The sequence below is a fragment of the Cetorhinus maximus genome, chromosome 3 (assembly GCF_964194155.1).
Source record: "Cetorhinus maximus chromosome 3, sCetMax3.hap1.1, whole genome shotgun sequence".
NCBI classification, from domain to species: Eukaryota; Metazoa; Chordata; class Chondrichthyes; order Lamniformes; family Cetorhinidae; genus Cetorhinus; species Cetorhinus maximus.
Window position 1 is genome coordinate 14,130,838 of NC_135881.1, and position 14,204 is coordinate 14,145,041.

A 14,204-nucleotide genomic window follows, 5' to 3' on the forward strand; every position below is an offset into this window, starting at 1 on the left:
AAACTTTCTCTGAACTGCTTCTAACGCATTTACATCTTTCCTTAAATGAGGAGACCAGTACTGTACACAGTACTCCAGATGTGGTCTCACCAGTGCTCTATACAACTGAAGCATAATCTCCCATACTTTTGTATTCACTGCCCCTCACAATAAATGATAACATTCTATTAGCTTTCCCAATTACTTGCTGTACCTGCATACTAGCCTTTTGCAATTCATGCACTAAGTCACCCAGATCCCTCTGCACCTCAGAGCTCTGCAATCTCTCACCATTTAGATAATATGCTTTTTTATTCTTGCTGCCAAAATGGACAATTTCACATTTGCCTATATTCCGTTTGCCAGGCCTTTGTTACAAAATTAGTGCTCATCGACTGGGGATAATCTATTAGCATGGATTGATGATTGGATAATGGACAGAAAACTGCAGAATAACGATTCATTTTCAGGTTGGCAGGGTGTAACTTGTGAGGTACAGCAAGGATCTGTGCTTGACCTCAGCTATTTGCAATACGTTTTGAAGGCTTAAATGAAGGGGCTGAGTGTAATATATCCAAATTTGCTGTTGATACAAAGGTAGATGCTAAAGGGCTTATAGACATTTTAAATGAGTGTACAATAACTTGATAAATGGGATATAGTTTAAAGAATTGCAAAGTTATCCACTTTGATTGGAAATGTTTTAAATGTGGAGTTTGGAAAATGTTGGTATTCAGAGGCATCTGGGTGTCCTGTAAGCAAATCACAAAGCTAACATGGAGGTACAATAAGCAGCATGGGAGACAAATGGTACGTTAGCTTTTATTATAAAGAGATTGGAGCATAAGAGTAAAATGTCTTACTAAGACCTCTGTGCAGTCACCCTACATCAGTCAGGTTGCCAAGACCACCCTGGCTGCAGCTGAGGTAGAGTCCAAACAATGACTCACATTGTTGAGGAGTTTCTATTGACTAAACCTGAAGGTGGGCTTAAAGAACTCCATCTTGACACTGACAAGGCTATTGATTGGCTCTGTGACTATGCGCATGCTAATACTACTAGTTACATATGGCCTTAGTGAGACTACACCTGGAGTACAGGGTACAGCTTTTGATTTTGATCACCACCACCACAGAGGCACAGTGGCAGCAGTGTGTACCAAATACAAGATGCAGCTCACCGAGGCTCCTTTGACAGCACCTCCCAAATCTATGTCCTCTACCACCTAGGAGGACAAAGGCAGCAGACACAGAGGAACACCCCACCTGCAAGTTCCCCTCCAAGCCTCGTACCATCCTGACTTGGAGCTATGTTACCATTCCTTCGCTGTCATTGGGTCAAAACCTGGAATTCCCTCCCCCACCCCCCGCCCATTCCACTTGGACTGCAGTGGTGCAAGAAAATGGCTCACCACCAACTTCTCAACGGAAACTAGGGATGGGCAACAAATGCTGGCCTGGTCAGTGGCACTCGTATCCAGGAATGAAAAAAAGTAGACTGATTCCTTGGATAGAATAGATTATCCTATAAGGAGAGAGAGAGAATTGACTAGGCCTACATTCCCTGAAGTTCAGAAGATTGAGCAATATAAAATCCTTAAGATGCTTAACAGGTTAGATGTTGGGAGGATGTTTACCATTGCTAGGGAGTCCAGAACAAGGGATTAGACTCCAAATAAGGAGCTGGCTATTTAGGACTGGGATAAGGAGAAATTTCTTCACTCAAAGGATTGAGAGTCTTTGCAGTTCTCTACCCCAGAGGGTTGTGGAAGTTCCTTCATTAAGTATTTTCAAGGTTGAGATATCTATTTGTTGCCCATCCCTAGTTTCCCTTGAGAAGTTGGCAGTGAGCCATTTTCTTGAGCCACTGCAGTCCATGCGGAATAGGCGCTGTTGGGGAAGGATCTCCAGGTAGATGATCAGCTGTGATCTGACTGAATGGCAGAGCTGGCCTGAAGGTCCAAATGGCCTACTCCCATTTGTTTCTTATGTTAGCAAGATGAAAATTTGAAAAAGGTTTAATGTTAAGATCTGGAATGCACTGCCTGGCAGAGTGGGAGATGCAGATTTAAGAATAGCTTTCCAAAAGGAATTGGATCCATACTTGGAAAAAAAATGCAGGGCCATGGGGAAGAAGCTGGAGTGTGGAACTAATTGGATAACTCTCAAAAAGCTCTAAATGGTCTCTCTCTTTTATGCTTTGATTCTGTGAATTGTAACATGGCGTTGTATACAGAAGTCAACGCTGATGTGTTTTGTGGCTGCTAAACTGTTCATTGGCCCCAGGAGGATCTACAGTAGTTCTTTTAAAAAAAAAATAGTTTTGCTGGATTCTAGTTTAAAGGGGATTTCAAAAAAGGACTGGCAGGTTTGTTTGAATGTGAAAATCACCTTTAAGGAGCTGGCAGCCCTACACCAAATATGTAAACAGCTTTGAATTAGCTCATGGCAGTGCAGAGATTTTGCCTCGGCTGAAATAGTTCACCTCTCGAGGAGGAGGGAGAACAAACCTCACTAAGAATCAGACTGAGTCAGGAGTTTGTTAGCTGCAGAATTTAATATATTGTGCTCTTGAAAGAAAACGATCATGAAAACAATACAGCAACTTTATCAAAATATCATGCTGCATTATAATTTGCTAACCCAACAGGGACTGGACTTGGGACTGAAGTGGAGATAAAAGTAAAAATGATTAAAATTCTAAAATTTGAATGTTTTTGCATGTTCACCTACTGCTGACTCCAGCATGGGCTAGCTCTGTGATATGATCTTTAACAAAATCACCGTTCTGTGCTTATAAAATGGCTTCTTTCAGCAAGAAGCCAGATTGCTCACTGGGAATTGAAGATACTTAACCACATTTAAAACAAAAAATGGCTTAGCAATACACTTCTCTGGCTTTCTCTGCACTTTTTAAAAAAATATTTTTGTTTAATGCAGGACTACTAGTGCTCAAACTCCTACTCATTTAGAACAGCTAAAGTTGTTTCACTAATGTTAATGACTTCACTTGTGAAAATAGTTATCAGTTAAAGGTAACGTTATTTAGCCAGTGGTTATAATTGTGACTTCAGTAACAATGTTGTTTGCATGGAGTTGGACTGATCACAATGAATCCTTAAGTATATGTTAATTCTGATCCTGCTTTTGTGCGGAGCGGAATACAGACCCTAGTTTAAAAAAAATTAGCAAAGCGTAGTCTAAGAGGGTGTTAAATTGTAAGAGATGTGCATCTTTGTTATACAGGTACAGTGTCTCAAAACCGGCAACCTCGGGACTGAGGCCGTGCCGAATTTCAGATCTTGCCGGATTTCGGGTCGGGCGGTTCAGGTCAAGCCGGGTCGGGTGGGGTCAAGGGTCGCTTGGAGCGCGGGAATAGACTGGCGCGCAAGCAGCGAAGGGGATAACTAGTCAGGCTCCACACCACACCAATGCAGCATCTAGCCAAATTGTCCCGGTAAGTTTTTTTTTAACTTTACTTAGTTAAAATTGATGCATGGGCTAAAAATGTCCAGTTTTTGGACAGCTGTATTTGAGACACTGTACTGTAATACTTTTGAGTTAATCAATTCAAAAATATTCAGGGCAAATAAAATTATATTCAAGTTGATACCGTTAACCATTCTGTTTGTTGCGCAGAACATTACGGCGCAATGCACAGGTCTCTGAAAACCATAGAGTACAAAAGTTAACATGATCAAGCTGATGGCTGGTGGCAACTTATGTATGTTGTGATGACAAAGTTTCCACCTCCCATAGGTTGTCTCTAGTGACCTACGCCAATATCACAACCGTGACCATCGTTGGATCCATCATAACAGGTGCTTCATGGCATCTTTGGAATTAATTTCAGTGGTAATGACAAATGGTTTGTGCCATTTGTCCACAGAATCAGAGAATTGTTACGGCACAGAAGGAGGCCATTTGGCCTATCATGTCTGCACCGGCTCTCTGAATGAGCAGTTCACTTAATGCTGTTCCCTAGCCTTCGACCCATAACCCTGCATATTCTTCCTCTTCAGGTAACAGTCTAATTCCCTTTTGAATGTATCACTGCACCGATGATAGGTGATTGCCTGTGATGAGCGTGCATGGTAATGCTCGTATTACATTGTGCAACTAAAATTTAAGCTTGTGAGTCTCTATCCCAACCTTAAATATGCACAGTTCAATCCAACAGCCTAGTACTCACCAACTAATTTAACAACTTGATGACAACAGAAAGACCATATACCATACAATTTTTTTTTCTATTTGTTCATGGGATGTGGGTGCGCCTGGCTAGGCCAGCATTTATTGCCTACCTCTAGTTTCCCTGGAGAAGGTGGTGGTGAGCTGCCACCTTGAACCGCTGCAGTCCTTATGGTGTAGGTACGCCCACAGTGCTGTTCGGGAGGGAGTTCCAGAATTTTGATCCAGCGACAGTGAAGGAACGGCGATATACTTCCAAGTCAGGATGGTGAGTGGGTTGGAGGGGGACTTGCAGGTGGCGGTGTTCCCATCTATCTGCTGCCCTTGTCCTTCTAGATGGTAGTAGTTGTGGGTTTGGAAGATCCTGCCTAAGGAGGCTTGGTGAGTTGCTGCAGTGCATCTTGTAGATGGTACACACTGCGGGCACTATGCGTCGGTGGTGGAGGGAGTGAATATTTGTGGATGGGGTGCCAAACAAGCAGACTGCCTTGTCCTGGATGGTGTCAAGCTTCTCGATTGTTGTTGGAGCTCCACTTATCCAGGCAAGTGGAGAATATTCCATCACGCTCTTGATTTTTGCCTTGTAGATGGTGGACAGGCTTTGGGGAGTCAGGAGGTGAGTTACTCGCTGCAGGATTCCTAGCCTCTGACCTTTTCTTGTAGCCACAGTATTTAATGGCTAGTCTAGTTCAGTTCCTGGTCAGTGGTAACCCCCAGGATGTTGATAGTGGGGGATTCAGTGATGGTAATGCCATTGAATGTCAAGGGGCGATGGTTAGATTCTCTCTTGTTGGAGTTTGTGATTGCCTGGCACTTGTGTGGCATGAATGTTACTTGCCACTTATCAGCCCAAGCCTGGATATTGTCCAGATCTTGCTACATTCGGACATGGACTGCTTCAGTATCTGAGGTGTCGTAAATGGTGCTGAACATTGTGCAATCATCAGCAAACATCCCCATTTCTGACCTTATGATGGAAGGAAGGTCATTGATGAAGCAGCTGAAGATGGTTGGGCCTAGGACACCACCGTGAGGATTGACTTCCAACAATTGCAACCACCTTTCTTTGTGCTAGGTATGACTCTAACCAGCGGAGAGATTTCTCCCTGATTCCCATTGACCACTTTTTTGGAAGAAATAAAGGGAGCTTGTCAGAAAGACACAGTGATAATCATGGGAGATTTTAATCTACATGTGGTCTGAAAAAGTCAGATGGGAAAGGGTAGTTTAGATGAGTTCATAGAATGTTTCCGGGATAATTTCTTAGAACAGCATGCTCTGGGGACAACCAGAGAACAGGCTGTACTAACCTGGTATTGTGCAACGAGATGGGATTAATTAATAACCTTATAGTGAAGGCACCCCTAGGGAGCAGCATCCATAATATGAGAGAGGAGTGGGCCTGAGACTTTGTTTTTAAACTTAAATGAGGGCAATTATGAAGGCAAGAAAGCGGAGCTGGCCGAAGTGAATTGGCAAATTAGGTTAAGGGATAGGCCAATAGAGATGCAGTGGCAAACATTTAAGGGGATATTTCAGAACACACAGAATAGATACATTCCAACGAGTAAGAAAAAGTCTAAGGGATGGACACCATCCGTGGTTAACTAGAAAGGTTAAAGATAGTATCAAACTTAAAGAAAAAGTATACAACTGTGAAAAGATAGATGGAAGGTCAGAAGATCGGACAGAGTATGAGGAACAGCAAAGGATGACTAAAAGATTAATAAGGAGGGAAAAATTAGAGTAGGAGAGAAAGCTAACCAGAAATGTAAAAACAGATAGTAAGGGTTTCTATAAATATTTTTTTAAAAAACAAGTTAACAAAGTGAGCATTGGCCTTATAGGAAGTGAGTCTGGAGAATTGATCATGGAAAACAGGGAAATAGCGGATGAATTGAACAGCTAGTTTGCACCAGTCTTCACTATAAAGGATACAAGTAATATCCCAGAGGCGGTTGTAAATCATGAAATGGAAGGTAGGGAGGAACTCAGGAAAATGACCACTGCCAGAGAAGTGGTACTGGGTAAGTTGTTGGAGCTGTGGGCTGGCAAGTGCTGGGTCCTGATGGACTTCATCCTAGGGTCTTAAAGGAAGTGGCTAGTGAGATAGTTGATGTATTTGTTTTAATTTTCCGAAACTCCCTAGAATCGGGGAACGTTCCATTAGATTGGAAGATAGCAAATGTAAATCCATTATTCAAAAAGGGAAAGGGACAGAAAGCGGGAAACTACAGACCAGTTAGCCTAGCATCTGTCATAGGAAAATGTTAGCTATTATTAAAGAAGCTCTATAGCAGTGCACTTGGATAAGTTCAAGGTAATCAGGCAGATTCAACATGGTTTTGTGAAAGGGAAATTGTGTTTAGCCAACTTATTGGAGTTCTTTGAGGAAGTAATATGTGCTGTGGATAAAGGGTTTCCAGATTTATTCAGATATCAGATATCCAGACTTAGATTTCCAGAAAGCATTTGATAAAAGTGCCACATCAAAGGTTATATGGATAGAAGATTGGCTGGCTAACAGAAAGCATAGAGTAAGCATAAATGGGTCTTTTTCAGGTTGGTAAGATGTAACGAGGGGTGTGCCACAGGGATCAGTGCTGGGATCTCAACTGTTTACAATTTCTATAAATGACTTTGATGAAGGGCTGGACGAAATGGTTGCCAACTTTGCTGATGACAAAGATAGGAAAGTAAATTGTGAAGAGGACATATGGCTACAAAAAGATATAGATAGGTTAAGTGAGTGGGAAAAGATCTGGCAAATGAAGTACAATGTGGGCAAATGTGAAATTGTCCATTTTGGCAGGAAGGAAATAAGAGTAGCATATTATCTAAATGATGAGAGATTGCAGAGCTCTGGGATACATAGGGATCTGGGTGACTTAGTTCATGAATTGCAAAAGGCTAGTATGCAGGTACAGCAAGTAATAGGAAAAGCTAATAGACTGTTATTATTTATTGTGAGGGGAATTGAATACAAAAGCAGGAGGTTATGCTTCAGTTCTACAGAGCACTAGTGAGATCACACCTGGAGTACCCTGTACAGTATTGGTCACCTTATTTAAGGAAGGATGTAAATGAGTTAGAGACGGTTTACTTGGTTAATATCTGAAATGGGCGGGTTGTCTTATGAGGAAAGGTTGGACAGGCTAGGCTGGTATCTGCTGGATTTCAGAAGAGTAAGAGGTGAATTTTGATTGAAACATATAAGGTCCTGAGGGGCCTTGACAGGGTGGATATGGAGTGGATGTTTCCTCTTGTGGGAGAATCTAGAATGAAGGGTCACTGTTTAAAAATATGGGATCGCCCATTTAAAACTGAGATGCGGCATAATATTTTTCTGAAGGTTGGAAGTCTTTGGAACTCTGTTCCTGAAAAGGTGGTGGAAGCAGAGTCTTTGAATATTTTTAAGGCAGAGGTGGATAGATTCTTGGTAAGCAAGGGGATGATAGGTTATTAGGGATAGGAGGGATGCAGACTTGAGGTTACTACCAGATCAGCCATGACCTTATTAAATGGCAGTGCAGGCTTGAGGGGCCGAATGACCTATTCAGCCTCGTTTGTATGTTCAAGGAGCTAGGGCTCCTTGATGTCACACTTGGCCAAATGCTGCCTTGATGCCAAGGGCAGTCACTCTCACCTTGCCTCTGGAGTTCAGCTCTTTTGTCCATGTTTGAACCAAGGCTGTAATGAGGTCAGGAGCTGAGTGACCCTGGCGGAACCCAAACTGAGCATCAGTGAGCAGGTTATTGCTAAGCAAGTGCCACTTGATAGCAGTGTTTATTATCCCTGCCATCAATTTACTGATGATCAAAAGTAGTCTGATGGGACTGTAATTGGCTGTTAGATTTGTCCTACTTTTTGTGTACATGATATACCTGGGCAATTGTCCACGTTGCCAGGTAGATGCCAGTGTTGTGGCTGTACTGGAACAGCTTGGCTAGGGACGCAACAAGTTCTGGAGCACAAGTCTTCAGTACTTTTGCTGGAATGTTGTCAGGGCCCATAGCCTTTGCAGTATCCAGTGCCTTCAGCCATTTCTTGATATTACATGGCACCTGTGATGCTGGGGACCTCCAAAGAAGGCAGAGAAGGATCATTCACTCTGCACTTCTGGCTGAAGATTGGTGCAAATGCTCCAGCCTAATCTTTAGCACTGATGTGCTGGGCTTCTCCATCGTTGAGGATGGGGATATTTGTGGAACCACCTCCTCTAGAGAGCTGTTTAATTGTCCACTGCCATTCACGACTGGATATGGCAGGATTGCAGATTTTATATCTGATCCGTTGGTTGTAGAATCGCTTAGCTCTATCACTTTCTGCTTATGCTGTTTAGCACATAAGTAGCCCTGTTATAGTTTCACCAGGTTGACACCTCATTTTTAGGTATGCCTGGTGCTGCCCCTGGCATGTCCTCCTGCGTTCTTCATTGAATTAGCTGAGGAAACAACAGACTTGTTAGGATAGGGTGCGTGTGGAGATAAACTTGAAGTAGCAGTGGATGAATTTGCTTTCTTCTGGATTAAAGCATGAGTGAAGTGTGGCCAAGTTCTGAAGTTTTTTCCGTTTGAAGGAATCTAGCCAAAATACACCAAAGTATAATAAAATTATATTGCACCTTATGTAGAAAAATGTCCCATGGCACTTCACAGGACACCTGAGCTAAATAAAGATAGTTGGAGGTGTGACCAAAAGCTTGATTGAAGAGGTTGATTTTAAAGAGATTTTTGAAGGAGCAGAGCAAGGTGGATGGAAATTAGAGTTTAAGGCATAGAAGGTTGAAGGCACAGCTGCCAATTATTTTTCTCTCTATTCTTTCATGGAATGTGGGTGTTGCTGGCAAGGCCATCATTTGTTACCCATCCCTAATTGCCTTTGAAATGAGTGGCTTGTTCAGCCATTTCAGAGGGCAATTAAGAGTCAACTACATTGCTGTGGGTCTGGAGTCACATAAAGGCCAGACCAGATAAGGATGGCAGATTTCCTTCCATGAAGGACATTAGTGAACCAGATGGGTGTGTTTTGACAACAATCAATGATAGTTTCATTGTCACAATTATTAAGTCTAGCTTTCAATACCAGTTTTATTGATTTGAATTTAAATTCCCCCAGCTGTCATAGTGGGATTTGAATCCATGTGCCCAGGGTGTTATCCTGGGTATCTAGATTGCTGATTCAGTGAACTTACTGCTATGCCATCATCTTCCCAATGAAGCAGCTAGGACAATACCACAATACCAGTCTCCTAGGAGTGTTAATTTTGGAGGGGTGATGTTGGGAGTGATTTGAATGAGAATTTCAAATGGGTGTTGATGAAGGACTGGGAGCCATTGTATGATATGTGCCGGTGCAGAGATTTTTGAGCTTTTACTTTTATACCTTCTCCCTTTTTCCTCTCCCCTCTCTATCAATTTCTCCTTCTCAAACCTCTCTTGCATTAATGTAGCCTTTTTCATGACTTTAAGAAAATTGAACATGCTTCGCAACCAATGAAGCATGGTCACTGTTGTAAATATAGGGCAATGCAGCAGCTAATTTGCATACAAGAAGGTCATACTAACAGCAAATATCAATTACCAAATTATCTGTTTCACTGATGTTGGTTGAGGGAGAAATATTGGCTAGAACCCCCGGGCTAACTCCTTTGCTCTTCAAAAATTGCTATGGAATAGTTTCCATGCACCTGAGAGGCCAGATGGGTATGACCTTGCTTTAATGCCCTGTCTGAAAGACAGCATCTCCGACAGTGCAGCAGGACACTGAAGTGTTGGCCTGGATTGAGTGCTTAAGCCTCTGGAATGGGTCTTGTGGACTCAAGCTTTCAACTGAGCCAAAGCTGGCACTTAAGTATCAAGGTGATGCTTGGTCTCCCCATCTGCTTTAGTCTAGTTTTAAAAAAATGTCTACCCACTTTATTCTGACAAGTATTGCTCACTTCACTCTTGCTTAACCAACGGTCCAGTGAACAGCACATTAATTTTTAGACTGAAATATAAATCCTTTTCTCTGAAAGAACGTGTTTTCAACTGGGAATAGTGGCGAATGTTGCAGATTTGCATTAGTCGCATCTTTTTCCATTTCCTTTCTCTTACATTTTTACAAAGGGGAGATGCTCATTTTCTGTATGTGTTGTTGAAAATGCATTCTTCTGCTAAGAATCACTTTGAGTCCTTCAAAAGTACAAACTGTACAAAAATCCAGTATACGTACTTCCCACTTCATATCATGCATATATCCACCCTCCTTGCTTTTCTGTTCAGAGTGAGAAATACATCAAGTTTGAGTACTAGACGTGAATTGAGCTTTAGATTTTTTCTCACGGCATGTGGGTGTCACTGGCTAGGCCAGCATTTATTGCCCATTCCTAATTGCCCCTGAAAAAGTGGTGGTGAGCCATTGATTTGAACCGCTGCAGATAGGAAGGGACCGCCAGGATTTTGACCCAGCGATATGAAAAGAATGGTGACATGGTTCCAAGTCAGGATGGTGCGGGACTTGGAATGGAACTTCCAGGTGGTGGTGCTCTGCTGGCATCTGCTGCCCTTGTCCTTCTAGATGGTAGAGGTTAAGGTTTTGGAAGTTGCTGTCGAAGGAGCCTCGGTGAGTTGCTTGGTGAAGGATGCACACATTCCAAAGAGCAGGTGTAATTCCACTTAACAGTGTTGTTAGTCGGATTCCAGTTAAGCATAATAGCAAGTGTTTGACATTTTGGATACTATGCCCATTTTATTTGTGCTGTTATAGATTTTTGTCCTTCAAGTTTGGGCTTTGTTGGAAAATAGTTTTGAGCTTTACAAATTGCTTGGCTAAAATACTGGCAATGCGCAACTTGAGGTGATAATTTTTTTAAGAGCATCAAGTAACGGACTGGCTCAACATTAACTTGTATTGGATTACTTGTGATTATCTATTATGTCTAATTGCTGGAACTGATGAGTAAGATTTGATGGCTAACAGCAGTAGCAACAATGCCTAATATTTACTGTTGCACTGTGTAACAGTTATGCACTGTTCTAGCCAGCTACTGTTAATGCTATAGTGCTCAGCAGTTACAGTTTGTATCCCATTTATAATGTTCTGTCTCCAGCGGCAGGCAGTTAACATGAAAGATTCAGAAATGAATTACACCTTTCCAGAAGCACACAACATAACTTTACAAAGTGGTCATGTTAAGCATTAATCAGCGAATAATTTCACACTGGTTGTGTCCAGAACATAATGAGCTTCCATCTTAAATGATTTAATTGTCGACTTTCTAGGGCCCATGTCTGTAGGCTACAAATGAGGAAGGAATAAGGGGCACATCTAGGATATTGCAATCACAAAATCATTAGGTCCAGTATAAAAAATGAGAGGCAACATTCAAAGATAAAGAAATCAATGACTGAATAAAAGGAACTGTCAAGAAGGTAAGAAGGGAACTGACCCAGATAAATTGGAAAGGAGATCTGACAAATGTGTGAACAAATTGGGAGCTTGCAACTCGGAGGTGATTGAAGAACAGCCTGGAGATATCTCCACAAGAAGTAAAGAGCACACAGCAAACCTGGAGTTTTTTTATTCATTCATGGGTTGTGGGTGTCACCCACAATGCCAGCATTTATTGTTGATCCCTATTTATCTAAAGGTTGTGGTGAGTTGCCTTGACAACAACTGAGTGGCTTGCTAGGCCATTGCAGGGGGTAGTTGAATCAACCTCATTGCTGTGGGTCTGGAATCGCATATAGGTTAGACCGAGCAATGACAGCAGATTTTCTTCCATAAAGGACATCAGTGAACAACAATCCAGTAGTTGAATGGTCAACATATACTGATATCAGAACATAAGAACTAGGAACAGGAGTAGACTATTCGGCCCCTCGAGCCTGCTCCACCATTCAATAAGATCATGACTGATCTTGTGTTTTGATTTCCACACTCTCATCTAACCCTGCTAACCTTTGATTCCCTTACCTAACAAGAATCATTAGAAGCAGTACAGAGAAGGTTCACTCGACTCATTCCTGGGGTGAAGGGCTTCTCCTATGAAGAAAGGTTCAACAGATTGGGCCTATACCCATTGGAATTTAGAAGAATGAGAGGTGATCTTATTGAAACATAAGATTCTGGGGTGACTTTGATAAGGTAGATATCCGGAGGATGTTTCCACTTGTGAGGGAGACTAGAACTAGGGGACACAGTTTAAAAATAAGAGGTCTCCCTTTTAAAACTGTGATGAGGAGAAATCTTTTCTCTGAGGGTCGTTACTGTGTGCAATTCTGTTCCCCAAAAAGCAGTGGAGGCTGGGTCATCAAACTTATTCAAGGCTGAGTTAGTTGTTTTGTTAGACCAGGAAGCTGAGGGTTATGGGGTGAATACAGGAAAGAGGAGTTGAGACCACAATCAGATCAGCCATGATTTTATTGAATGACAGAGTAGGCTCGAAGGGCCAAAAGGCCTACTCCTGTTCCAAAGTCCTTTGTTCCTATTTACTTACTTGAATTTAAATTTCCAAACTGCTGTGGTGGATTGTAAACTTGTCTCTCCTGGTATCAGTCCAGTCTTCTAGATTACTAGTCCGGCAGCATAACCACTAGTACCATGCCCCTTCAGTTACAAATACTGTGCTGTGATACTCCTTGGATGAATAATAAATTTATATACATCATTGAATAAATTTTTTTTTAGTGAACCTCCTTTAAGAAGCATGTCAAATTTGTGAAAGTAGCATGAAAGAGATTTACTTAATGACATTGAAAAAAGGTCTTGCAGCTCCTACAATGACATTGTGACATCGTAAATAGCTTTATAGTCAATGAAATACTCTTGAAGTGCAGTTACTCTTGTAATGTAGGAAATAAAGCATCCTAATTTGCACACAGCAGGCTCCCACAAGCAGCAATTTGATAATGCCCAGATAATCTGTTTTGTACCTCGATCAACATCACAAAAAACTTAACCAGGACACCAGGGGTAACTCTCCTGCTATTGGAAGCACTGTCATGGAAAGTTTTACATCCACCTGAGAAGGGAGATGGGGCCTCTCATCCAAAAGGCAGCACTCCCTCGGCATCAGTCAGTACTAGAGTGGAACACCTAATTTTCTGACTCCGAGGTGAAATTGAGCCAGTACTAACAGCTCTAGGGCTAAGAGACTTTAGTTATGAAGAAAGACCAGAGGAATTTGGGGCTCTTTTCATGCGAATAGAGAATTTTCCAAAGATTTTAACAATTATTGAAAAAAAAAGACATCCTGTCGAAGATTTTCACTTGTTGGAACAGATGCAAGAATGCCAAATTTCAAAGGGAGCAACAATTTATACTGCATGAGAAAAGGGTGCTGCTCTGATTAATAGGCAGCTATTAGCTTCCCCACTCTTTTTAATTCAAAAAAAGGCATAATGCCTGGACATGTTCCGTTTGCCTGCAGAAGACAAGTCCCTGCTTATAAATATATGTAGCTTCTGACAAACATAAGTGAACCACATCAGAAACCCACTGGTCATCTTAAACTGTTTGTTCGTGTAATTATTAGCACACTCTGGATTGTTCAACAATTGCTATCCAATTATGGAATCGCATCTAACATTAGACATTACGTTCTGAGTTTTGCAAGCATGGGCTGGTTGAGTATGGTCAGTACTATGTCTATTGCAAACAGCCAAAAGGATGTGCTGTTTGATACGAGCCACCAGTTGATGGGATGTATGGCCTCCATACCTGATATCATACTGGCACTGAAATTCATATACCACATTACTTATTTGTGTGGTAAGCAGAGCGCCTTTCTTGGCTTGATGGCAGCATCCTGTTAGTGGAAAATACCAGTTGTGTTGCTACTGCATAGTAGCAGCATGAAATACCTAGCTTCACCCATTGTTCAAATTATGACCTTAATTTGAGGTAGACTGGACACCTTGCAAGTGAGAAAGTGCCAGCCTCAGGCTCATTCGTGAGTAGGTGCGATACATAGCAAGCATTGGTCTGTTTGGGGTACATACATGTGAACACATGAACATACAAGTTAGGTTCAGGAGTAGGCCCTTCAA

The 14,204-nt window shown here is 41.9% G+C and overlaps 1 protein-coding gene across 3 annotated transcripts in view; it reads left to right on the forward strand.

The window, feature by feature from the left end:
• zbtb47b (zinc finger and BTB domain containing 47b) overlaps nt 1–14,204 on the forward strand; it is a 254,214-nt gene that overhangs the window by 124,734 nt on the left and 115,276 nt on the right. Inside the window, exon 1 of one of the 3 annotated variants that reach the window (XM_078536595.1) lies at nt 3,413–3,436. The exons of the other annotated variants lie outside the window; for them this stretch is intronic. The gene's annotated coding sequence lies outside the window, so the exon portion shown is untranslated. Of the gene's footprint in view, nt 1–3,412; nt 3,437–14,204 lie in introns of those variants that run through there. 3 annotated transcript variants of the gene reach the window in all.